The 26,615-nt window shown below is 41.8% G+C and overlaps 1 protein-coding gene across 2 annotated transcripts in view; it reads right to left on the bottom strand.

Moving 5' to 3' along the window:
* The window catches only part of RGS17 (regulator of G protein signaling 17), a 76,254-nt gene extending 59,458 nt beyond the window's left edge, over window positions 1-16,796 (bottom strand). For both annotated transcript variants that reach the window (XM_037392989.1, XM_037392990.1), the window contains exon 1: window positions 16,649-16,796. The gene's annotated coding sequence lies outside the window, so the exon portion shown is untranslated. The remainder of the gene's footprint in view (window positions 1-16,648) is intronic.
* Window positions 16,797-26,615: the final 9,819 nt, after the last annotated feature.

Below are 26,615 nucleotides of genomic sequence, written 5' to 3'. Positions count from 1 at the left end.
AAATCAAGGTGTTGCTGCTCCCAGGTGAACATTGTAATGGTGGGTACTTTGCTGCCTCTCTGACTAATTACCCTTTATTTGTTTTACAGGGTTTTGGGTAGGATTTTGCAAAGCAGCATAGTGTCAATAGGAATAGTGGAGACCATTTCTCCCTTTGAATATCTTCAGGACACAAACCTGGTGATTAGAGCAGGCTTCCTCTGATGGGGAAGGGAAGGTCTGAATTCCCTCAGATTCACATGGGATGAACCCAAGTGTCTCACATCCTGGCCAGAGCAGTCCCTCCTGCTTTATTTTATGAAAGAAAAATTGAGAAAATGGCAACAGTTTTGGTGAGGGCAGGAAAGGTGAAACAACCACAAAACTTCCTTCTGACCAGCCTCCTTCTCTGGTTGTTTTGGAACGAGAGTTCATTTGTGTCTTGTGTTTTGTTATCAGCTCAGCTCTTTCAGGAAATGAGAAGCATACTCTCAGCACGTCTCCTGGACTGAGCTCCTCTGGGATTTCAGGCAGAAAACGTTCTGATGAGAGCTGGTTGTGATTTGGTTAGCTGGAAGCAGTTGCACACATGAGTACTAGGAACTCAAGGCACTTGACTGGGGAAATGTGGGTACCTAAGGGTGTGAGGGGAATAGGTTATTGTGGGTTCTTAGATACAGATGACTGAAGCCAACTAAGTCCTAGTTTAGATGCCTAATCTCTGTAGCAGACTGGGGCCAAGATGCACACAGCATCCACTGTCACCCCAGCTTGAGTAAAGAAGATGAACTTGTCCTTGCTACCTCTATGCTAGGGTAGTTCAACCTTGTCCTGGAAGGCTGCATGTAAAATGGAGCTTTAGAAAATGTTTAAATTAAGTGAAATATTTTAATTACATTTTTTGTTTCCCTTCTGTCTATAAACTATGTTTTCTTCAAGACGAATGGCAATAAGTAATGCCTCTGCCCCTAAAAATTTGGAGAACTTAGATTTGATCCCACAATGTACATTCAGACATTATTGAAATGGCCACTTTCTGTTTATCAGAGACTTTGTACTCAGGCCACCAGTGTTGCCAATAACTATGCTACAATAATATTTATGCATCTTCCATAAACAGAATTAATGAAAAATAATATTACGGATATTTCAGATGGTGGAAAATGGCATTTTTTTAAAAAACAATGAAACAAAATTGGTTTTTAAATGTTAAGGGCATTGATCAGGATACAATGAAATTTTGAATTATCTGTAAGAGCAACAGAACCTTTGGGAGACTTGCAGTTTGCTCAATAGTACCTTCTTCCTTAGCACCTTGGTCTTGTAATAGAAAGCATGCTGTCAGTAAGAAAGGTCTCCAGTAGATTTGCCACATAAAGCAAATCTAGGAATGTCATGAGCTTTCATTGCTATCAAAAGTTTTCTGCCTTCTTTCTCTTCATGTGCAGTTTTCCAGATCCAAAGAAAGCACTGCTTTGGAAAAGTTGATCTCCTTTCTATTCAGGAAGGTTGTCTGTTCTTACTTAGTCAGAGGAGTCTAACCTGTTTTGAGTGTGGGGTAGGATCAGAAAGGAGGAAAGGGAATAGAAGTGTTATCTAATTGTTAGTTCTAATCTCTTGTTAGCTCCAGATCAAGGAGATTTAGTTGAATGGCACATAGTTTTGAGTGCCTTAGGAAGAAATTCTAGTTGCGGATAGCAAAGGAAAACTCAACATGTTTTTTGTGGTTTTGTTGTTGTTGTTCTGTTGTTGTCCATATGTCACTATTTCTTGCACATAAAGAAATTATTTTAATTTTTAACACTTCATTCTAAAGCAGGACTTGGTATTACCTTTCTTAACATTTGGGCTGAAAAAACATCTCCTTATAAGTACTTATAAACACCTCAGATGCTACAAACATCTTCTAATAATCAAAAGCCATTAGAAATCAGGTTTTATTTTAAAAAGTGACTATAATGCATTTCTTCCATTCCCCTCAGTCCTTACTAGAAAATTCTTCAGTATCTCCTGCTTCTTTTTCTAGATCTTTAATGATGGATTTCTTTTTCCCACAACATGTTCCCCTACTGCCTTAAGTCTACACTGGCACCCATCTAGGCAGTTTACTGTTGGTGAGATACTGTTCTTTTCAGCCTTTCGCCCACTGGTGAATGCCTTTCTTCTCCTTGATGTTGCACTGGCAATTTAAGTTTGTTGAATAGACAGAAAAGTCTTTATCTCCTCTCCAAATTTTCTTCTCTGTTCTGTACCATAATCTTTCCGATCGCATTGTTCCCAACCTTTTAAACTTCAGTTATGATCAACACCTCTCTCCTTCATTTATCATCTTATCTGTTGCGAAATACTGTTGTTCATTTTTCTGAGCTCTAAAATCCCTCTCTCCTTACTATTTCCATAGCAAAAAGCCTCTCTCTGCCCCCTGACCTTTACTTTTCAGCGTCCTACTCTCCTATTCCATACTTCCAAGATTGTATCACTGTAGCCATTTAATTCACCTTTCTTCACTAATCCCCTTTTTTCTTCACTAACTAGCACCCAGACTCATGTTCTCACTTCAGTACCTTCATTGTTCTCTACCATTACAATTTCAACGTCTATTATGCCTGTTTATTGCCCTTTCACGCTTTAAAGATCCTTTTAACATCTCTGTGTTCTCTCAGTCTGTGCTGGTTATTACTTCTGCTCCTGAGATTTGTTCCTTTTCCTGGAAGATCTGGATAGCCAATTCTGAGGTGTACACACTCTCTAAAGTTTTCTGTAGACCATCCCTGTCAATAATTCGGTCTTCCTGCTCCCCAACTTCAGCAGCTCTTGACTCAGGATGTGAGCAGGGAAACAGCTGGAGAGCCAGGGGCAAAAGGCTCACAATGAATTTAAACGTGGCATAAAAAAGTTAGTTTGGAAGGGCTGTATGGAAGGCAATGAAACATTATTTAGCATCTCAATAGAAGATTCAACCCACTTACGTGAATAGGATAAACTTCTGTTTTCTGTGGAGCTGACACAAGCACTTCCTCCTGCAGGGAATTTTTTTGTAGTCTTGTGAAAAGAACTAGTCAAAATTAAACTGAACCACCTGCACATTTGGTCACAAAGTGAGATTTTTCAGATTTTTCTGCTAGGGTGAAGGCCTGTGTTCATGTTCATCATTCAGTTGTGTGGAAATGTAGGAAAGATTTTTTCCTTCTAATTATTGATTTGAACTAACACATTTCCTCACTGGGATAGACCTGTGGGCAAGCACTATGATACTTTTGTGGAGAATATTTTTTTATTCCCTCTTTCACAATGCAGTAGCACCAAACACCTTAAGAAAGTGTGTCTGCTCTTATTGTTAGAAATCATCCCTGGTCACTGACCCTCTATACCACTGCAGATCTACTTCTAACATTCCTATTCTCATTAATATTTTGGAAAAAGTTATAGATACCTCTCAAAGACAATCTGAATGTCTCAAAACTTCCCGAATTTTCTTTCTCTGGCTTCTCCCTAACTTATAGTCTTATTGCTATAATTGTACTATGACCAATTACTTCTGGGAAAAGACAACGGTTAGATATTCCTGCCAACGATATTCCATCTAAACCCACATCTGAAATTTTGATTTTGGGAAGTTGCAGATTAGATTAGAGTCCTAGCAAGAATAAACATATGCTCAGGAAACTTTCTGTCTGCCTTTGAGAAGCTTTGCTTACAAGGGGATAAAACCCACAGGTCCCTGCCAGCTGTAAGCATGGCAAGTCCCCACGGTCCTTCCACAGCATTGTCTTGCGAACCAGATGACAGTATTTCTTGTGCCTGTGTGTGACACCATGACAGCAGCAGAGCCAGGGAGGCTCAGGCACTCCAGCCTGGGTGGGATGTGGAATGCCTGATGCAGTAACCATCCTCTGGATGCTCAGAAAATAAGTGCTTATCACCTGGGCACCAGACCAGCTCAGTCTTGTCCCCACGTTTGTTGGGAGGGTCTGAGCTCCAGACTGGCCTTTAACAAATGGTGTATGCATACCTACAGCCTTGGGGTAGCCTTGGGGTAGCTGCCTTTTCTGATCAGGGAACTGTTTTCTGACACACATAGACAATACAACACGTTGCCCACTGCTATGTCACCCATGAACATCTTAGGAAGGAGATGTGGATAGAAATGTTTTCAATGTGCTAACAGTACCGACCTTTACATTTCCATTATACATCGCTCAGAAGTAGCGACAAAGCATTCAAAATCTCACACAGTCTGGAAGCCAAATTTAGATGGTTTCCGAATGGCTTTGTTTGAACAATACTTTTTAAAAAAAAAAAAAATGTAAAAAGTAAACTGAGGACATGTTATAACTGCATTTTTGGGTCAAGCATATCTGCCTGCTGATCACATCAGATGTTTGGTCATTGTTCAGCCACCATAAGTTTGGGCACAGACAGATTTTTTTTCCTAGGGAGGTCCCTGTCCTGAGATAGGGCTAAGCATTTTTCTCAGTGCATAGTAACAGGTAGGATGATAGCAAGAAGAATAAAGAATACAGCATGCTTATTGTCAGTTCAAACCTCTTCTTGGGTGTAAACCCAACTTTTTAGATGTGAGTGCAAAACCCTCATAAAGCAGCATGATCTGTTTCCATACAAGTCTGCAAGTGGATCAACACCTAGTTCATAACAGAACTGAACTCTTAAAAATAATCATCAGCCAATTCATCCTAGTGGCCCAGATTCTTCATTTCCTTGACAAATGTTTAATTTTCTCGTGTGATTTGATTTTTCTTTTGAAGGTGACTCATGCAGCAACAAATCAAAACGATAGACGTTTTTGTTTGTCCTGTGCAATCTCATGTAGGTGAACCAAAACATTTGCATAGTTATTACTGTTGGAACTCTGCTCTTCTAGACTAATAGCTAAATTTCTAAATTAATATTTTGTTTGTTTATCTAGTCCTACAAGATGCCAAGATGGAGAAGCACTTATAAGTAACTTACAGAAGAGTTTCCTGAAAAAGCCATTTTGTCTGAAAAGAGAAATTATACTGATACTGAAGCTTTTTTGTATCCAAATCAACATGGAAATGTATTTTGGTGAAAGAGAAAACAATTGAGACACTTTTAGCGCGCACACACACTCTCCCCCCAATTTATGTCAGTAAGTCTTTCCTTACACACATGTTCTGATGCGTTTTGCAGCCACTATTCACAGCAAGGATCGCACTGCGTCACAGCACTGAAACTCAAGCGGCAGTTTTCTTCAGATATTAGCGGAACCTTGAATGTTCCTTGGCAAGGGATCTCCTTTACATAAACAGGAGTGGAGGATGCTCATGAAGTAGTCACACAGCCTACTGCATTCATACTCCAGAGAGCTCCAGATGAAGTTATGAAGGGGAAGATCTGGAGAGGGGTTCTGTGATGGGAAAGAGTGCTGCTGCCATGGCATTTGAGACCCCTTTCTTCACAAGATACAAAGATTTTGCATACTGAGTGTTCCCTCCATCTTCTGATGTCTGTTTGATCTAAAGAGCATTACTGGAACAAATACTTAAAGGTGAGGGAGATAAGTGTGTCAGGTGGATAAATGGAAGGGAGGAAGGCCAATTTAATATGGATGATTGCACCAGAACAAATGGGGAATAAGCTGTCTTTGAATAAATGTAGCTGGAAGTGAGGAAAAGGTTTTCAACAGGAGCTCTGGAACAGCCTTTGAGTAAGAATAGATGTAAAAAAAAACCTCCTGCTTTTAATCTTAACTTGATCCAGAAAAGGAAGGAAAGGTAAGAACGAGTTGCTGGAAACAGCCGGAGATGGGATGCAATTAGCCAGGGTGTTCCCTCCAGCCTGTGTTCTTATTTTCCAGTGTTCCTAAAACTACTATTAAGCCACCTGCTGGAATTGGCCATACTAATGATAAGCAGTCTAATCCAGAATGCTGCTGAGCGCACACTGCCAGCCTGGTTCGATAGCAGTTGATTTGCTTGGCACTCGGCTGGATACACTCTGTACCTCACAGGACAGGGCTCCAGCACAATTTAAAACAGTCTCTCACCTACATAGCTTGGGGTTTAACATAGGGAAAAAAAAAAAAAAAAAAAGAAAGTCTGCTGTATGAATAGTATCCAACTCAGTTTTAAAACATAAAATACTGTCTTTAGGTGATCCCAGCTAGTACCTCACAGCATGGGGTGCAGTCAAAGTCAAGGTGCTGTGGCATTCAGTCCCCTTGTTGCGTACGATCTGAGAGTCCGGCAGAAGTTTCTAATTAACAGAGCCTAAATAGAGCCTTGCAATCACATTTGAAATATGACTGATGGCAAGCATTGCATGTTAGAAGTTTCTGCCATAGAATTCCATTCAAGTTAATGGAAAAATGCCTTACACATTAGTAGCAATTAAATTATTTGGAGTTTTGAAACCTCTAGGAACCTTAAACCAACCAAATCCCATCTAGAGCTGGGTCTGCAATAAATTACACTTTCAGACAAATTTAGTCTTCTTACATTACAGTTATTTTAGATCACATTTACTTGAAGAGACGACCCCCCCCCCAAAAAAAAAAACCACAACCAAAACAAAAAAAAAACAAGGGGGGGACATACAGTAATTTACCTCTTTTAATTAAGAAATAAACTACATTGCATTTACTTGGGCCATCAGCACACTTCCGATATTTACTGGAGAAGTTGATTGGTGGTAACTTATGCCACAGCCCATGGATGTGTTCTCTCACCATGGTAAGCAGAAGACAATTAATTCGAAGTATCTCAGGATAAATTACAAAGAGCTATATATAAGCATATATAAAGTATATGCTGATATAGACTGATTAAAGCATCTCCCATAGACCAAGCTCTGATCAAGCCCAAGAATGCAGTCTTGTTAAAATTCAGAGTAATTTGGGGTTAGAAAATGTATTCTGCATTCTATACTAGAATTAGGCATAAGTTGACTAGTTAGTCCACTCTGTTATTACCTGTAAAAACATTTTGTTGTGTGTGTATTATAACTGTGATCTTACAGGATCTTTTATCATAAAAACTAACAAACCAAAAGAAATGCAGATAGAATTTTTTTACACCTTATTTGGTAAAGCTAGGACATCTGTTATTTACTGTATTGAAGTTACCTCCTTTTATGAGGATGGCAGATTTACAGGTAATGGTTTAATGGATCACAAAAATCCCCGACTATTTTAAAGAACCAATGAGCTGAATGTCAGGAGATACATGCAGAAGGTATCATGCCACCTGCTACATGCTTCCATTTTCTCCTTCTCATTTTTTAAATGTAGGGCTACATTGCTCAACCATCCAAAGTCTTCATATTCTTGAAGTTTTTTGCTTACTGAGGATTTTTTTTCCTAATATGGCCATAACTAATACTTTTCATATTGATATTCATGTTACATGTTCAAGGGAACAGCGTAATTATATTGGATGGGTTTTGCTCTGGTCATCTTCAGAATGTCAAAGAATGTTTGATTGAAAAGACTGACTTTTCAAAAGATCAGCTGCAAATTCCCAGTTTTGTCCTGGAGACTTCCTGGATCTGGAGATTTTCTGGATCTTAAGCTCTCTCTGATGTTTTATATAACAGCATTACTTTGGTAAAAAGGAAGCTGTCAAGTGGAGTGGGACACAAGATTCTTAACATTAAATTTTGACCCTTGAAATCAACAAGAATTTGGAATTTTGCCCCTCATATTTGATTTCCGCATCTGCCACTGTTTTACTGTGTGATCCTGTAATTGTTTAATTTATATGTATCTGAATTTCTTTTCTGTGATATAGCAGTGCTGTTGCCCCAGCACGCAGAGGTGATGTGATTGAAAAGTGAGCTTGTAGAAAAGATGGCATGATGGGACAATTATCTTAAAACACTAGGTCTAAATCCTAGAAATCTGGAAAGCTAGTAGCAGCCTTTTCATAATGTGTTCTGTATCTCAGTGCTTACTAAATTGTCTAGATTCTCAAGATAATAATAACATGAAAGATAGTTACCTCCTCCTCTACTGTTTTGAACTTTCTGGATTCTCTATTTTCTTAAAAAAATCCTGAAATGTCACGTGCTTTTACACATCGTATGAAACCAGGTCACAGTATTTGTCACAGCATTATATGCCTGACCAAGAAAAGCAGTAGAAGCAAAGCCATACAAGGTATATAATTTTCCTATTATATCATGCACATAGAAATACGAGCCATTCCCCTTTCCTAAACTTTACACTTTCTTAGTTAATATGCTTAAACAATTCTCTCTCCTGTTATGTATGAAAGAAATGAATTGAACATAAATAATATCCACCTCATCCCACAGATTTGACAGATTATTAATAATAATAAACACATGAAGGACTTGAACGAACTCAATATAATTAAAGCCATTCAATATGAGTTATGCTAAATACAAAATTTAAAACTATATATTTCTTTGATCAGTATGAGATGGTTATAAATTAATATTTTATGTAAGATTACCAATTTGATGGCTAAAGTTGATGGCTATATTGTTAACTGAAATATGTTGACTTCTGTTAGTACGCACAACATTGTGATTGTAGAATCAGCATGGCAAAAATCAACATGATAAACATTAAATGTATTAAAACCTGATAAATCTTGGTCTGAAATTAAAAATGAGGAATAATTATTAAGCAGGTGTGTTTCTAACTGGATCCTTCAGGAATATGTTCTTTTATACTACTTAACAACCTTCCCCTCTACTATGAACAAAACAAAGAACTACAAAAAATCACCAACACTACTGTTTGTAGTAGGCAAATATCAAGGGAACAATATAAACTATCAAGGGTAAATCACTGACTTAAGGTGATCTGGATCCATTGGTAAGTAAATCACAGCAAACATGGATTTACTTTGGTTGAATCGAATATCATACACCTAGGAAAGGATGCAGGCCAAAATCAGAGGCTGGAGACGATATCCTGGAGACATGTGATGCATCTGTACTGGAAAGCTAAGCAATTCCAGGGCTTGTTCTCTGGCTCTGATGCCAAATGGCCAATTTAGTTATATTCATATAATTAGACTGACCGGCTCTGGGTAACAGGACAGCCTCATACAAGCATTTTATTGGGAATGGTTCCTGGACTGTTGTAGTTTTCCAGCCAGGTCTGGGGCCATTCTAATGATTTAGTGCATAGATGATCAAGTTCTGGTGCACAAGCTCAGGGTTTTATTTTACAGAGATAGAACCTGGGACTCTTGACAACAGCTGAGAGTCACGGCAAGTAAACAAAGTGCTCAGTGCAATCCTGCACCCAAAAGAGCTGTGCTACCTTGGCTACATAAAGGCAAAATCTCAGACAGATTAGACAGCCATGTGGAATCCATGTTACTTCTGTATTTTTCACTGACTGCTATTGAAACAACAGTTGTGATGTCCTTAGATGAAGAGGGTTATTGATCAATTGAGGCAGGTTTAAGAACAGCTAAGGCAACGGTTGGAGTATGGAACATATTTCATGTTAAGTGCCTTCAGGAGCCCTCTAGCTTAAAAATAGAAAAACTTCAGGAGTGGATTTCTATTTCTCAGTAGCCTACACTGCAGGATGCAAGATGACATACAGACAGTAGAGGTAAAATAAGGTCATTTTCTTGCACAGGACTCAGTGCTGCTTTAACTAGATTTTTCAAGTGTCCAACCTCTGTCAGGTATCTCTACCCTACATTGCCATTTGCAGTGCAGACATAGGCTTTGAGACAGATACTCCATATGGGATGGTTCTTCTGCAGAGGGAGCTCAGGACAAATCCAATGAACAGTCAGATTTCTGTACAGTGAATCACTGTATACTGAGTCACTGGCCAGTGCCCAGTCCTACATGAGCTATCAACTCAAAGCTGCTTCTTTCATAACCTCATAATTTATGAAGTTGCTGCATTCATTACATAGAAGTATTCTCTCTATCCTTTTCAAGACCCTCACCACACCAGTACTAAATTTTTTTGTGGTGGGTCTATGACTTGATTTTACATATCAAATAATCACAGAATGAATTTGAAAACATCATAGTCTATTCCAGTCAGCACAATGCTTACCATACAGCTGAGACTCTGATTATTATTATCATCTGGGGTTTTTACATTGTGAAGATCAGCAAGGGTTTATACAAATATTTGGACACATACATAAAATAGTGAAAAAATGCTACAAATTAGACTCCAGATTATCAGATATCAATCTGTATTGATTAGATTATCAGACCATTATATGACAACTCCATGCCAACACACTAGTTTAAGAGTTAAACATCAAAATAATTTCTGGATATATTTTCAAACCATTCTATCTGAATGATAAAATAACTTATACATCTCACTCCTCTCTTCCCAGACCCATCTTGAAAGCTATGAAGTACCTGATTAATATTTTAGGACTTTGTAATTTCTGAAGATAATAGGACTGGGACATAAAAGTACTTTTTGGACACTGAGTAATTAGGACCACACTTCCCACCTACATTCATTATAAGAAAGCTACTTGTGAAGCCCTTGTACAGGAAGTTATTACTCACTGTTCTTGATTTTCATATGATGCAAATCATTGACAAGTCAGCATCTGTACTACCCAAAGGTCTGGTGCAATGTGAGTATCGGAGAGCATGTACTGCCTGAAGTTCTGTCATAACAAGATGGATTGGATAAGAAATTCCTTACTCCAGAAGGTTGTTCTCTATTATATATATGATAAACAGTAACAATGGTATTAAAAATTTACTATATATTTCTTCTCTGTAAGGGTGGTGAGGCACTGGAACAGGTTGCCCAGAGCAGCTGTGGATGCCCCATCCCTGGCAGTGTTCAAGGCCAGGCTGGATGGGGCTTTGAGCAACCTGGTCTAGTGGAAGGTGTCCCTGCCCGTGGCAGGGGGTTGGAACTAGCTGATCTTTAAGGTCCCTTCCAACCCAAATCATCCCATGATTCTATGATTTCCCTCTAACTTAGGCTTTTAGGACATCAGTGTGCATATAGTGATAGCAGCTGGCCAGTGGTACTGTGAGAAAGGTAAGGACTTCCTGCAGCTCCTTGCTGCGGCTGCGATATCCCTGGGACACATTGCCTCTTGGGGGTGCCCAGTGTTTCGAGCTCTCTCGTTTGAAAGCTGTCTGAACTACAGTAGGCATAAAAATGCTGTGCCAAGGATAGCATGAGAGCTTTCATGTATGATTCCTGTGGTTTAATTGCCTTATCTCATAAGATTATTTTACTGTAACTGACAAGAGTTGCTTTTAAATGAAGACATTGTTACAGCATACCACAGCACAGCAAAACAGCACAGCAAAGCCATATTCAGCCTTCCTAAAACAGTAAGACCAAGTCTTGCTTGGACTCGCACTTAACTAAAACTACAGAGCAAGGTGGCATAATCAGTTGACTTTTACAGCAGGGAGCCGTGACAGAGCGGCAGTCTTCCTTTAAAGGCAGCATCACTCTAGTATACTCTCTGCTAGTCTGTAAGTATAGAGTTAGGGCTATACAGAGTGGTCCAGCTTCCAATCTCTCTCGCATTTCACCAAGCACAGGGCTGGCATCACTGGAGAGAGCAGCCAAGCTGCTTTAAGTGAAGCTGCTTTGGTAGCAGAAGCTGCATATCTGTGTTAATGCATCACTCACTAATTTACTCCCTCTCTCACTGAAGAAACTAGGCTAGATGTATAGTATTTTTGCATGCAGAAAGATTATACAGTGCAGATGTAGTGTTTAAGATGTCTGAGTGTCTTTAAGTAATACTTAATGCTTGGCTTTAGGATTTAAGATTTTATTAATTTTTTGTTTCTATTCCACCTCCCCACCTGTTATTCCCCACATACATTCTGTCTAGAAATGTACTGATTTCTAAGAACATACTACCATTTGCTTACAAAGTAAATAATGTATGAAAAATTCGATTGTATGAAAGGTAAGAAGCATTTAATTAATATTTTATAAACAAGGAACTTAAAGGCAAAGCTGTCACTCAAAAGTTACATGAAGATATGACAGAATCAACCTTGCAATACTTTTATTCTTTTTTTAAAATTTAAGCCCAGATTCATTAATATACCAGAACAGCACAAATTATTCAAAGCATACCCATCATTTAAAATGAGTTTACATCTATTTTGCATCACTGCAGCAGTGCAAAACAGATAAAGCATGCTAGGGAATCAAGCCCCTGTGTTGGTTTGGAGGACCCATGTTTATTCAAGGCGCAAGTCAGATGGTGGCTGGGCAGGAGAAGCAGTGTAGGCCCCGAGTTCAGCTGTTTGTGTGCTTCTAAGCGTTCCCCTAGGTTTTTTGCCACCGTCACACTGCATGGCTGCTTCCTTTGTGCATGTTAAGAGACAGCAGCAGCGCTAAGGGAAACCTTCTGAGAGCAGATACCCAACTTTGAGTCGAAACAGAAAATCTTTGCAGAAAAGATCTCTCTGAACTGGTTAACCTGCTGGAGGACTGGAGTCAGATGTGCATGCAGCTCCCTGTCTCAGACCCACTATAGCCAAGACCTGAAGAGGTGCTGAGCTGAAGGGCTGAGCTCCTTTGGAGGGTGCAGTAAGCCCCCCAGGAGTCAGCAGTGAAGCTACTACTCACACAAGCCTACTTGCAGCCTGTATAGTTATAGACATTAGCTACAATCATTAATAGATAAACTTAATTACAACTTCATCTATTCATTTGTTTTTATACCCTACGCACAAGCTTTTAATTACTTAACAATATGGAAAGTTTGATTGCATTACTTCATTATTAAGATTACTTAGGAGAAAGAATAAGCCAACAGAAATGCCAAATTTCTTGAAGGATTTATTTTTTAACTAATTTTAACTCAAGCCAATTAGCACATGAATTTTATGTTCTTAAAAAATTTGTTCTGTGTGCACAGAGTAAGCACTACAAGTATGGTTAGGATGTATTTTTCATTAAAAAAGCTGAAGCTGAGACCTTGGTACAAGTGCAAAATAAATCTCTACCTGACATCATGGAGACATGATCAGGAGGAAGCTAATGGAACTGTGATGAACATCTCTGTAAGAGCTAATACTGTATCACGTAGTACACTTCTAGCACAGTCCTAAGTACCTCCATATGTTTCATAGTTACAGGCAAGCGTGTGAAGCATACAAGAAAGAAAGTGCTATTTAAAAGATACTAGGATTGTAAAATTTATTCAAGCTAACATATTTTCTGTGAAGGGAATTTTATAGATTATATATATATATATGGTTTGCCACAGATATATATACACACATATATAAACACATATATGCCACTCATAAGTGGAAAATCATTCCCATATTTAGTTTGAAACTGGCTTAAGTCTGAGACTGGCTGACGTCCCTCCTATCCTGTCTTCATAATGATACCACTCAGCCTCTTCTTCTTTTAGTCTTTAGGGAGATGCTGATTACTGCATCTGAGGTTCCCAGCGTTTTATTTTTTGTGAAGGATTTCACAACTCACGTGGGTTTCTACTGTTCTCCACTTGTCCACATTCTGCTGTGGATTGCATTGCTCCAAATTGTGTCTGCTGCTGATTTCAAACTCTGAGAACTTCTGGGTCTTTGGGTCCAGGCTGTGCTTTTGTGGTTCTCTGGTCTCTTATTCCTCTATTATTTTTGTGAGGAAATCAAAGCAGGGCTGAGGTGAGATCAGGGGAGCTTTCTGCAATGTTGGTCTGATCAGTACTAGTGCTCCTCATGCATGATGTGAACTAAGTAGTACTCTTGGGGAGAAGAACTTCTGTCACAGCTCCTTCCAGATCAGTTAAGATTTTATGGGGCATTTAAACTTTACTTTTGCAACTATGCTCATCCTTATAATGAACAATCACACAGAGCAATTAAAAGTGATGCTAATTCAATGGTACCGAGTTCATAGATATATGCCCCTTGACATATAACTTGCACTTTTTATTTAGTGTACTTCTTGGAAATGAAGAATTGCAGTTTGAAAATAAAACATTTCATCTTTTTTTCAGGGTAGGTAGAAAACTGTATTAGCATAGGGAATTTTTCACCTAGTTGTCAGTCAGATTTCAATTCAAATCAATAGAGCAGGGAGTTAATTTTCAACAGACAGCTTTTCAGTAGCCTTCTTGAAATGAGTTCATGGGTTCAGGGCAATTCTTTATGCACAAACATCCATGTTGCATAACAAGAAAAAGCATGACTATTCTTATCTGTAGATTTCAATGTAAAAAACGAGGAGTGCATATGGCTTTACACCCCTAGGCAGAACTCTCAACTCAGTGACAAATAAAATGAAGGGACTTGAACTGCCAGTGCTGTACCTGCTCTGGTGTGAGAGGACACTCCGAGTGCTTTGTACAGACACAGTATGTGCTCCTTGTCACATAAGAAAGCTAAGGAGCACTGAATGAAATTATCAGGCAGCAGGTTCACAGCAAACAAAAGGAAGTACTTTTTCACACAAAACATAATTAAATCGTGGTGCTCACTGCCACAGAATGTGGTTGAGACCAAGGTATAAATGCATGAAAAAAAAAGGGAGTAGAGAAATTCAAGGGCTTATTAAATATGATGATCTGGGAGTAAACCCCAGTTTAAGAAATCCCTGTACTACAGTTTGCTGGAACTTGAAAGGATATACCAGGAAAAGATTGCTGTATACCAATCCTGTTTCTTCCGTTTTTCTCCCTTCAGCATCTGCTAATGACTGTAGTCAGAGCCAGGATATTGGACTAGATGTTCAACTCACTATAGCAAATTTTTTGATCGTATGCTTTTAATCAAATTACGTTCTTATTTTGGCTACTTAAAAGGATCCAAGGCCCTGATGGAAAAGGCATTTAAATGTCTAATGCTCGTGTATTTTAGGGAGGTAAGTACTTGTGCGTATCATAGCCTTTGCATCTTAGGCCGTAAACTTATTGGGGTGGGGCACATGTATATTTTATTAGGATTTGCTTATTGTGGATATGAACTAAAATAAAACTACACATTTGACAAAAGTGGTAACAATGTGTAACACTGTTTCTCTGTAACGGTTAAATAATTTGTTTGCCTAATGGCTTGTGCCACAGGAAAATTCCCTACTGATTTACGTAAGGATGATGACACCAGCATCCACCGATATGAAAAAGAATTAACTTCCTTTGTAGAACTCCCCACACTTGCAGTGCATGAATATAACATTTGTAGAAAGCTATTTATCACCTGTTACCCATAACAGTATTGCCAGACGATACGTAACTTGCTTACATTTACCTAGCAGGGTATTCGAGATTTCATCCATTTTGCAAAAGCATCTGGCTGCAAACCTATGACACACATTGGTGAAAATCCAGATAGAGGATTGAAGAAACCAAATACCGAAAATCCTCAATTTTACCCCTGCCAGTGCTAAGCCTGACGTGCGGGTAAGGTTTCCTCCTAAATCAACAAGAGGTAGCTGTCAATTGTGCAACACGGGGCTGACAGCTGAAGCAGCCAGGCAAGCCCCTCTGTAACTGCCGGCGGGTGCATCCCAAGGCGAGGTGAAGAACCGCAGGAGCCGCACACGGCGGGCTGCGGGCGCCGGGCAGCATTACCGCATCCCCGCAGCACCGGCGGCGGCGGCAGCGGGTGTTTCCCCGGGCTCAGGGAAGCCCCGCGCTGCTCGGGGCCCGGCGCCGCGCTGTCCCGCGCCCCCCGGCACCGGCACCGGCACCGGCACCGGCACCGGGGGCAGCCCCTGCCCCGCCGGACCCGCCCGGCCACCTGCCCCCCCGCCGGCATTTCCCGGGGAGGGGTGGGAGGAGGCCGGGGCAGCGGGATGGCGGTGCCGCAGGGCTCGGCGGGCGGGGGAGGCTGGGTGCGCCGGTGCTCGCGGTGGGGGCGGCCCCGCCACCTCCCCCGGCCGCCACGGCGGGGGGTCCCTGGCCCCGGCCCGGCCCGGTGGGGGCAGCCGAGAAAGGGGGCCGGGGGCAGGGGGGGAGCGAGGGACAGAAAAGCAACTCTCGCTCTTAGAGCAACGACTCCTTCGTTCACCCTCACCTTCCGCCGGCTCCTCGAATTAAAATAATAACAACAACAATAATTACAACATCCACCCCCCACCCCCCACCCCCCCCCCCGCAGAGTAGACCCGCGTTACGGGGAGGGAAAGGTCAAGAGGAAAGGCAGGGTGAGCGCTGCCTCATCTACGAGCCGGCGGCTGTCACACCGCCAGCCCATGCTTCCCCGGGGGCGGCCCGGTCCCTCCCCCTCCCGGGCTGGGCAGCATCGCCCGGCGCGGCGGATGCCCCGTGGCATCGCCCGGCTGAGCCGCGGCACCCCCGGCACGGAGCGCGGGGGGCGGGGAGGGCGCGGGCGGGCAGCGCGCGGCGGCACCGCTCCCCACCCCTTTGTGGACCGCAGGCAGGGAGACACAGGGGCACACGGACACAGGGGCACACACGCACACACACGCCCCTTGCAGCCTCCGCAGCCGCCCGTTGTTACACGCGCGCACACACGCTGACACACGGCCCGTCCCCCCGGTGAATGCATTTTCTGTGGCACCCCACCGCCCTCCATCCATCCTCCCTCCCGCCTACCTCCTCTTCCTCTTCCTCCCCCCGTTCGGTTGGTGTCCCCCCCGCCGTGTCGTGTCCGTCCACCCCCCCACCCCGTGCATCACTATAAAGCAGACATTTTGATGCCGTTTATCACGGTTCAGGCTGAAATAACCGCGGAGCGCCTTACCCACCCCCGCCCGGCTGCGTGCAGTTGGCGCTGAGCGATCCCGGGAAGGGCTGCGGCGGCTCGTCCCTAGCGGAGCTGCTCTGCTGCCATCCGCCCAACTTCAGCACCCAGCCGGCGGGCGGAGGGAGGCGGCGGCAGGCAGGGAGGCAGGGAGGGAGGGAGGCAGGGAGGGAGGCAGGGCGGGCGAGAGGGCGGTAGAGAAGGGAGGGCGGGAGGGTGCGAGGCGCGGCGCGGCGGCGGGAGCCTCGCACATGCGCTCTGCCAGCGGCGGCGGAGCCCGGCGGCAGCGGGGGTTTCCCCGCTCGGCCCGGGCCCGTTGAGTCACGGCGCGCCCCGGCCCGGAGCTCCCCGGGTAGGCGGCTCGGCCAGGCTGCGCCGCAGGTCCCGGGGTCCCCGCCGGCGCGGCGGGCGGGGGTCCCGGTGCGCTGCCCCGCGGCGGGTGGGGGTGCGGAGGGGCTGCCCCGCGGCGGGCGGGGGTCCCGGGGCGCTGCTCCGCGGCGGGCGGCAGTGCGGCAGCACCGAGCCCGTGGCCTGGGAGCGTGTAGCCGAAGGAGCGGTGCGCCGCGGCCGTCAGAAGCGAAACGCCGGCATTGCTGGGCTCTTGTTTGCTTTTATTCTCGTCCCCACATCGGTATGTCCAAATAGAAGAAAAAAAAAAAAAGGGAAAAAAAACCCCAAACGTGTATAAACCACTGTCTAACGCCTCGTTGTCCTCCTGCCGCCGAGAGGACGCAGGGATTTAGCAGCCCAGTAAACTTTTTGATATCGGGCACCCGAGGCAGGATGCCAATGTAAGGAACCAGCATGGATCTGTTGGTTGCCACCATAATAATCAAGCTCGGCATGTTCTAAAAATCTGACTCTGAATCCTAAATCCTGCCAGGTCTTGCCAGCGAGTTTGTCCCAGCTTTCCAAACTCCACTTTCCAAATCTCGGCTCAACAGAGAACATTATTTAGCATCCCTGCTGCCCCTTAAAAATCTGGAGCCTAATCCACCTCAAGGCTATGGCACTGGAAAAATACATATTTGGCATCCGGATCCCATCAAATCATGCCACAAATCCAGTAATGTTTGTATCTCCAGAGAGAGAGCACATCGCTGCATTTACCACTCCGCCACAGCAACCTGGCAAGGTGGTACAAAAAGGCACAAGGCTGGGTTAAGGTGGTGCTGTGCCTTGCCAATGACCCGTATTAATTCTCTTCACAAAACTGGTCTAGATACCTGTGTATCCCATCTAGATCTCAAAGTGGAATGCTGCCAACCCTAAAGCCAAAACAGTGTGTATGTCAGTAAGGCTGAAATTAAAAGGATTGGAAGCAGCCCAGAACAGCTAACTTGCATGAGAGCCGTAAGAGCATAGGAACATCAAAACGATCTCAGCTCCCAGGAACCTGTATTCAGAACATAACTGATTTAACAACATGGCAGTAGCAGTCACGGCTGCATGGCTTACTTTTTGACTTCTGGGACAGAAGCTTCCAAGTATGGATCATAAGGACCAAGGTGAGTATTACCCCCCCTGAAAGTCACTCCTCATGAAACCATCACTTCTATTTGGGTCTGATCCTGATGGTCATGGAGGAGAAGTCTGACAACTTGAGGACATAACTCTTCTTGATACTGAAGGTTATCGGCTAACCCAAGACACTTGTATCACTGATTTTATATCACGTTCTGTCCAAGCAAAATCTTTGCAGTCTGTGTCCTCTTACAGTTGCTCCTACCTTATCACTTTTTCCCTGGCAAACATCCCTCTCTGCTCCTTCTGTACACTAACAGACCTATCTCGAATTATTCAGCTAATTTAAAATAATTAAACTAAGAGCAACTGATACCTAGCATGATGTTTAAGATTTCATTTAAGGCTTGAAGAAGAGCTTGAGGGTCTCAAAAAATATTTTTCCAACTATCCCCAGTGTCCGAATAAAAATGCTACCTACACATAGTCTTGCCCTCAGAAAATCAGGCCAGTTTTAGTTAGATACCTAAATAAAGACGTAGCTGTAACTCCAAGTTAAATATCTGAGTACACTGCAATTTGGAAGTCTTTATAGAAACTGAGCTTACATCCCTTTCTTTAGAAACAGTGCTCAAAAGAGTATTAAAAAAGATAAAATGTATTTATGAAGTGTTAACAGTGTTTTTATTTGTTAATTGCAATGCTTAAAATACTGCTTGGGTATCTTTCTACAGCTTGAAAGAGCATCGGCTCTATTTCAAGGCCTCAATTCAGAAAAGCCTCCATGTTTAGGAAATAGTCTTAAGACTCGTTTAACTTCAAGCTCAAATGTTGGAGTTTATTGACTCCATGCTGAAGACAGTAAGCCTTCAGTACCTGCTTGATATTAGGAAGACAGTTCAACTCTGACCGAAGCTGTGAAACTGATCAAAGCAAGTTCCTTCTAGAGATTTGGTAGGTGTAGAGAAAGTATACTCAGATGTTCTGACTAAAAGGGAACTAAATAATGGGTAGAAATGAAAGGAAATAGTTTTATCCGTATACCAGAGAATGAATAATATGATTTCAAAATTTTACAAGTTTGAAAATGCTATGCTTAAAAAGTTTAAATTAATAAAAGACTTCAGCTGTTTATGACTCTGTTAATGTTTCCCACAGCTCTGAATGAGCCCAGCCATTCCTACTTACCATAGTTTCCTCCACTGAAGCCATTCCTTGTTGCTTGAACTTCTGTTTATAAATCCACTTTCTTTCAATAGCTGTTCAGCGCTCTGCTCTGACCACTGCCTAATCCTTGTGCCTATTTTAGAGCCCTGCAATTGCACGCAAAGACTTTTTCTTCCAGGCCTTTCTATCCTCTTTCCCTGTATCATGTGTCTTGTTCCATGCTTCTTTGCATTTCTTAACCCAAACAATTTTCTTATTAACATACATTCATTATTTTTCTATTAAAACTGTTAGCATTGTTTTTCCAATGAAAAGTCACTGAGTTTTGAAAAAAGAGAAATGGATGGAGGAATGCATTATAAATGGGCTTGTGGAGATCTAGAACAACATGTATGTGAGAAAGCTTTCTGGTACAAAGGGTCCATATAAATCTAATAAAATCATTTCACTTCAAATTTGTGATCTTTAATGTCTGGATTCCTATTGGCTTCAATGGACATGAAGTTACATTCCTTGTTTTCCAGCATTAAGTCTACATAATTATTAGTTGATTGTGTAATTTCAGTCAACTTCATATTTTACCAGCAGAATACAAAACATTTAACATCTGTCATGGTCATAGACTCTTCAAGATTACATTCAAGTAATATTAGCCTTTGCCTATCTTCAACTTAAATAAAACAAAATCAAAGGCTATCATTAAAACAAATCAATAGCCAAATTCCTCAAATTGATCAGAAAGTCATGATCTTCTTTCATGCCCCCAGCATTGCTTCAATGTGATACAAAATGAAATATTTAAAATGTGTTTGAGCCACTGGTCATACATATTTTTTCCTCTGTAAGCAGCAGCATTCAGCAGTTTAAAGGCACTTACATTTGTAGCATCAACTGGGGAATGGGTCAGAAAAATGTGCTGCACTTACGGAGATGTCTGTATATTTATGGTCTGCATCATGCAAAACACTTTTTTGAATCTTTCTTAGCTATAATTGTGCAATACCACGGTTCTTTTACAGCCATGGCTGCTTATAACTACCAGGCTGTCTAATGCTATTTGACACTATTAGGAAGAGTTTAAAGAATTAAATAAACCTTTCTATGCTGCTATGCAAAAACCCATGAAAATTAACCCCCCCCCAAATAACTACAACCCCCCCCCCCCAAAAAAAAAAACAAACCCAAAAACAACCCCCCAAAAAACCCCAAAAACCCAAACCAAGAAACCAAATACCAAATCCCCAAACTTTTTGGCACAGATCAAATTAGTTGAAGAAGTGCTCATCTTCAGTTAGCTATTTGGATGGAAATCTGGCTTGCAAAATGTGATTAGAGCTACAGAATCTCAGTGTTACAGAGATTTATTTTTGCAGTAGCAACAAATAGAACAAACACAGAGTCTATCTCTGAGAGTCCAGTTTCAGATTTCCCCAAGCAACGTTTATAATTTGGCTTGTTTATATGCAGAAACAAAGGCTTCAGAAGTCCCCTTATTAAAGAACTGCTCTTTGCAGATGGCAGTGCACTTGTAGCTCACTCAGAGCAAGACCCAGAGATAATGACATCTTGTTTTGCAGCTGTTTCTGTTAACTTTGGCTGAGTAATCAGTATTTCAAAAGCTGGTACTATGTGCCAACAGCCACCAAAACTCAAAAGTCCGTTGACTCAAATGAGAAGAAGAATGTCACTGGCACTAGACAGATGAAATCAGACCAAACTATTGCTCTGGTGCTTTGAGAGATCTTCCCATGGATTTGAGCTACCCTGGTGGTCTCTTGATCCTAGATCAGTAATAAACTGGTATTATCATTTTACTATTTCACCAAATGCATTCTTCTGTCACAAGCTAGATGAAGATTCCTAGCACTTTTCCTGGAGCTAAATGTATTTTATCCCCCTTCTTTAGCAGCTAGAGCAAATAGATTATAAAAGGTTTCATTGCACGGGAGTGGGAGACGGAGATTCACTTCAGTAACCAGCTGATCTGAGCACTCCGCAGTGAAACATTTCTGATCCTTAGGAATTGAACAGAAAGGACCGGTAGGTGGTAAGGAATTTTTTAAGGCTAGTAGTCATAAAATCCACTTATATCTCCCCAAAAAATGATGTTTGGGTGGCAAGAAGTATGTGGTATTCTGAACCTGTCTGCTTCTAGTGAATGATAATCCCAAGGTTATGAGTCTTGATAAGTTAACAATAAATTACCAAGGTTAAGGTTCAACAACGAAATACTAGTTTTTACTTAGCTTGCTGATCCACAAACTTTACAATGTTTCTCTTTAATGATGACACCCCTAACTACCCTTAAAAGTCATGGGACATATCACAATGCCATTTCCCTAAAACTTTGTTCTGTCTCAGTAAAAAAATAGTAGCATTTTTAAAATTTGATCCTGAGTCAAGAAAACATTTAAACACATACTTGCTCTCAGTAGTAGGACTTAAGTATAGATGTATAGTTAATTCCATTCTTAAGAAGTTGTATATGAATAACACATACTTGATTACTTTCTCAAGTGGGAATTTGTATTTTCTGTTGTGTTTTACACAGTTTATAATCTCATATAGTTTGCTGAAGGTACAATGAAAGCACAAAGACTTGTGCTTTATATATTCTGATTTTCTTAGTTTGTTTACTTCATGTTTCCATTAAAATCTTAATTAAGCCAAAGCTAAAGGTCAGAATGCAAATAGTAGTAGGTAAAAAGCCCCAAAGCCCCTCTACCTCATAACATAACAGTGTCTATAAGAGTTCCCATAGTGAAAATTCAAAATGATATGGTTAGACTTAAAACCTCTAAGCATCTGAAACCAGAGAATATGGGTGAACAGAAACCCAGCTTTTAAAACAGGCAAATATTTCAGGTGGGGAATTGTACCTAAATATAGAACAAGGTAGATGTGCTGGAATAAACTTGGGTATTTTATACCATGAAAGAGTTTGGGTAGTATCTGTTCTCTTTTATAAGTACAGGCAATGTGTTCAGTGTAATATGAAGAAATTAATTTTGTGTCGAGTAATTAAATTAGCCCATTTCTTTTCATTGTTAGTTTTGAAATAAATTTAATTCTTCTGTCAGAGTTGGTAGCAGCCACCAGACTTGGGACTGGAAGCACACACGTGTGTCCACCTGGAGTTTCTGATAGAACCAACAGGAACTTTTTTCAAGGGAAGAAAGCCCAATGAAATACCATTACAAAGATTTCTGTTATGGAAATAAAGGGTAATGATATCTCTTGAATAGTTGCATAGCTTGTGGCTTTTCAAAGTCTTGTGGCTCTAGTTCTATATACTTCTGTCCATGCTATGCATCTGGCAGCAAGGTGGTGAGGGTTTGATCTGCGGAGCTGTGGCTGAGACCCTTGGTTCCTCAGCACCCTGTGAGGCAGGTTTTGCAGCGCTCAGCCAGAGATTTTATTCTACAGCTGAAGGTGCAGGGTGAGCAGCTACCTGTGCTATGGATGGTGTATCACCCTCTCATCCATCCCCACTACGTTTGGCAGGAGTTTATTAACTCATTCCAGAGCCTACCAGCATCAGAGAGGCAACTTTCCTGCCTGGCTCTGGTGCCAGGCACAGGCTGGTGCCAGAGGTTTGTATGATCCCACAGTCCTCAGACACGTGCGGTAGCCGTGGTTCCAGCCAGCTGGGAAGTGTTCTGTGCTTGTCCCCTGCAGTTGCACCCCTTAACAAGGATTCAGCTTTGGCTCTTTTTCTGCTGCTAGCTGTGTTTGCTTCAGCAGGCAATGCTAAATCCCCTGGTTCTTTGCCACTGGGCATTGAAGGATCCTCCAAAAGCCATACGTGTTTTAATGGCTAGGAATCCGCATCTCATAGTAATCTGAAAAGATTCCTTACCACAAACTAGACACCTTTTTCCTCCCTTCTTGGATCGGCACCACGACACTTTGCATGTAGCTGCGCTTCTGGTGTGTCCCAGAGCAGTGGTGGGAGCATCCTGAGAGAAAAGCTTGCGTGAATGAACCTCTGTTCATGCCCCCCTGTCTGTCATAGCATGGCTGTCCCCCACTTGAGGCATTTGTTCATCTGACTTGTGGATCAACGAGGAATCCGGACGGAGTCGCCGCTGGCTGTGCTTCCTCGCGGCCACCGGGAGATGGAGGCAGAGCACGGCCGCTGCCCGCCGCGCCGCCCTCCTGCCCGCGGCCCGGAGCCCTTCGCCTGGGGGAAATCATTTAGGGACGTGATTCAGCACAGTAGATTCCTCAGTGTTCACAAGCGCACCCTTTCTTAGAGGATGGCTGGTCTTTCTGCCGATATTTGTATTTGCACGCAGACAACTGTGTTCTCTGGTTGGTACTTGCTGTTTCCTCTTTGTGATGTATAAACTGAAACTTTTTGAGGGAGAAGTGGTACACAGTCACAGAGTCCACACAAGGTGACTTAGCTAAGTAATCACTAGCGGACGTGACCAAGAGAACAGGCAGATGTCACTGTACTGCCCCGGTGAACGATGCCTCAAGTATTCTGCAACACATCCATTGGTGGCATCCCTCTTCAAACCAATAATAAATAGAAATAGGAACGTCACTCTTTTTCTGCTAAGGATTCTACAAATACTTTCTGATAATTTGTTTAAAGTACTTGCTAATACAGTCTGACAAAAGCCATTAAAGTTTTTTGCAAAATCAGAACAAATGGCCTTGAAATAGATTGCAAGGGATTATTTAATCTGTTCCCCACAAGGAAATTTGAAGCCGCCTTGGGTTGTTTTCTTAGCTAGATGCCTTTGGCTGTATCTGATCTCTTTTCTGAATATTTGAAAAAAGGTGTCACATCAGCATTTGTATATGATGTAAGAGCAGTGAACTGGTTACTGCCCTGGTCAGAAGCCCTTACATTTGCATAATACATATTTTTCCTCTCTGAAAATAACCTTCTAACAAAATTGATGAAAGCAAAATCCATTAGTCCCTACAGATCAGTGACTTCAGGATCTGAAGATACAGGTTAAGCTAGCCAGCAACAGACTTTGTAGATGGGCACGGATCTGGCCTTCTGAGATATTGTCCTGGTTTCAGCTGGGATAGAGTTAATTTTCTTCCTAGTAGCTAGTACAGTGCTGTGTTTTGGATTTAGGATGAGAATCATGTTGCTAACACACCGTCTTGGTTGTTGTAAGCAGTGCTTACCCTGAGTCAAGGACTTTCAGTTTCCCGTGCTTGGCCAGTAAGCAGGTGAGCAAGAAGCCAGGAGAAAGCAGAGCCAGGACAGCTGACCTGAGCTAGCCAAAGCAAACCATATGATAGAACAACTTGCTCGGTATATCATCTGGGGGGAGTTGGCCGGAGGGGGCCCATTGCTGCTCAGGGACTGGCTGGGCATCAGTCAGTAGATGGTAAGAGTTGTATTGTGCATCACTTGGTTTCCTTGAGTTTTATTGCTCTCTCTCACTCTGTTAGCTCTTTTTTCCCTATTATTATTAATGTATTGTGTTGTTACTATATTTTACTTTATTTCAGTTATTAAACTGTTCTTATCTCAGCCCACGGGTTTCACCTTTTTTCTCAATTCTCCTCCCCATACCCCTTGGGGAGGGGGGAAGTGAGCAAGTTGCTGCATGGTACTTAGTTGCCAGCTGGGGTTAAACCACAATAGGCTTACAGGTAGAACAGAAATTTGTTTTCCACCTACTTGAGAGAGAATATTTTCAACAAATTCAATCGCCCTCAGAGAAGGCATATGTCCTGTGCAAATACTGTGGCTTTCATAGAAATTGTCCTCCAAAAAATCTTGGACCTGGATTTTTTGGTTGTTTTACCTCACTCACTTTTTTTTCTTCTTTTTGCTTTGACTGAGAATAACTGGCAGTAAAGCCAATACAAAACAAGCTTTTGTCAAAGCTCCACTAAAATTACTATTTTGCTTCAATGTAAATCTTCTGCAGCAATATGGAAATTTAGTGGCAGTTTCCTGACTTCCAAAATATTCTCCTGAAAATCAAGAGACAGTTCCCCTGTTGGATTTTCCTGCATGATCAATTTAGCCTTTAGTCTGCAAACAAATGGCTTGATCCAAACTGAGAGATCAGGACATGTGCTACCTCCACATCCTTCTCACAGATCAATAGAACGATGCTGACCTGTGAGGGATGTATGCAGCTGATCAGAGGACAGTGCTTTTCGACCTTCCCTATTAGAGACCACAGAAAATTTTTTTTAAAACATCCCAGTGCCTGTGCAATGCTGCTACACTCAGCTCAAAATTATCATAAAGTCTGCATGCTCTTGTATAGCTTGCTTTTCCCAATTTAGTTTCTTTTCTCAACTGCAGGATATGTAGGATGTGTTCTGTTTCCTTTCTCGCCACAGACATTTTGCAAGGGAACCCCAAGCTGAGAAGCAGTAACATATCCCATGCTCTCCTCTTGCAGCATCACTGTTGTAACCTGCATTGAGTTTGGTCCAACATCATCACCAATGCTTCAAGAAATTTGCAGTAATTGAAAAATAGGACAACAGGTGTATGTTCAGTGATTTTCAAAACGCTAATTTGAAAATATGCTTGTTTGTCCAAAATGGCTTTTATATGGCCCCCTTTGGACTTTAGATTTTTGTGTTATTACTCTTGCAATCTTACTGACCTCTGACTTTATGACTCCTTTTGGAAGACTGGAAATTGCACACTAACAAACAAGAGAAGGTGTCAGTCCTTTATTTCAGCTATGTATCATTTTAAACGTAGCCAAAGTCCTGAAGCAAAGGTGTAACTGCAGCGATATTCAGAGATTTCTGCCAAGTGGTGACAACTGTAACAGGGCGTGGCGGTTGGCCCCTACGCTTTTAGCCTTCATCCTTCATTTTTTTTTAGGACTATTTCATGTCCTAAACTTATAGCTTATTTAAAGGGTCAAAGAGAAAGATATTTGCCTTACTTGCACAATTGAAAGTATTTATATTTGGGTATGTCATAATTATGACATCAGTCAGAATTATAAGCACACCTGTGTATTTGTCACTCAGCTAGGCACCATGATTTAATGAGCTGAGCACGTGACCATAAGCGAACAGGCTGCATGTGGTTACTATTCATATATGATCATTATGTACCTGTCAAAACTCAGTTCCCTAAGTAGAATCCTGGATTAGTGTTTATTTATTTAAAGACTTTTAGACTAGTCTATATTTATTTAAACAAGATAAAGGAATTGCAGAGTTTTACCCAGAGAGCCACATAAGCTCATTATTTAATTTTTAGCCTCCCTACCTCAGAAAATTGCCTGTATTTATTATCTTCTGTTCTTGCTTTGAATTAACTTGTCATTTCTCTTAAGCAAGACTCCATCTGTATTTTCTAATGCATATGCCTACAGCACTGT

This window comes from Falco rusticolus, chromosome 6 (genome assembly GCF_015220075.1).
Source record: "Falco rusticolus isolate bFalRus1 chromosome 6, bFalRus1.pri, whole genome shotgun sequence".
In the NCBI taxonomy this organism is placed as follows: Eukaryota; Metazoa; Chordata; class Aves; order Falconiformes; family Falconidae; genus Falco; species Falco rusticolus.
This window is presented reverse-complemented; position numbering and strand designations above follow the sequence as displayed.